Raw genomic sequence first — 1477 nt, 5'->3', positions numbered from 1 at the left:
GACGGCATCGCTACATTTTCACCACAAAGAGAAACTTTGAAGTTAGCGCAACAGTTAGCATGAAAACACAGATCAACGAGGTGAACTCCAACAGAATCTCAGCCCAAACGTGACTTTAACAAAATACTTTATAGACGTTACAAAGCATTCTGGGAAAACTCAGACGTTTGACTTCAGTGGAGCATCTGTTATTGTCAGTAGTGAGTGGACTGTCAGCAGACAGTCAGCAGACGTCAATAGACGTCAGTAGACCATCAATAGACTATCCGCAGACCGTCAGTAGATGTCAGCAGACGCCAGCAGAAATCAATATACTGTCAGTAGACCGCCAAAAGACGTCAGTAGGCGTCAGCAGTGAGTCAGCACAAGTCAGTAGACGCCAGCAGATGTCATTAGACCATCAGTAGACGTCAGTTGACATCAGCAGACGTCAGTTGACATCAGCAGACTGTCAGTAGACCATCAGTAGACTGTCAGAAGACCGTCGGCAAATGTTAGTAGACCTTCACTACACCATCAGTAGACATCAGCCGATGTCAGTTCACGTCAGCAGACTGTCAGTAGATCGTCAGCAGACGTCATTAGACCATCAGTAGACATCAGCAGACGTCAGTTGACATTGGCAGACTGTCAGTAGACCATCAGCAGACGTCAGTTGACATCGGCAGACTCTCAGTAGACCATCAGTAGACTGTCAGTAGACCGTTAGCAGACTCTCGGTAGACCTTCGACAGATGTCAGTAGACTTCCGCAGACTGTCAGTAGACATCAATAGACGTCAGTAGACCGTCAGTAGAAGTCAGCGGACTGTCAGTAGACCGTCAGTAGATGGCAACAAAGTGCGACAGGTTTGGGAAGAGGAAGGAGGAGCATTAATGGCAGCAGTAGTGATTACATTAAGGTTACAGTATAATGTTGTACAATTACAAAGTAATAATGTGGATTTTCTAAACACTCCTTGGGGGCGTGGTCACCTTAAAGCAGATTAGCAGTTATAACATTTTATCACAGAGGAGGTGCATTTTGAGCCAATCAGAGAACTCAGGGTCTAATTATTCATTTTCTTTGGGAGTCACCAGGTTTCTACCAGTTAGAAGCAGTTTGGACATCCAGTACAACGCGGTGCGGCACGGTGAGGTTGAAGAGGATTCGTTATGTTGTTATATTGTCCAGAAGGAGACCACACCCCGGTGGTTCCCTTCCAAAAGAAAACATTCCTAATGTGTTTCCCAGGAAATCCGCGGGAATCGTCACGGTCGTGAAGGACCTCTCAGAATGTGGTAATTCAGCGAAGGAGCACCACAGGGAACATTACTGGTTCCTCTGGAGATTGGAGTGTTTTAAATCCTGTGAGGGTTCCCCAAAAGCTTGTTAAGTCCTTGAGAAGGCGTTTACAATAACAGAAGGGGTTCCACAGGGAAACCATACTGGGCCCGGAGAGATTGCATTGTGTTGAACTGTCTGAGGGATGCTAGAA

This window comes from Zeus faber (genome assembly GCF_960531495.2).
Source record: "Zeus faber genome assembly, chromosome: 17".
Taxonomy (NCBI): domain Eukaryota; kingdom Metazoa; phylum Chordata; class Actinopteri; order Zeiformes; family Zeidae; genus Zeus; species Zeus faber.
This window is presented reverse-complemented; position numbering follows the sequence as displayed.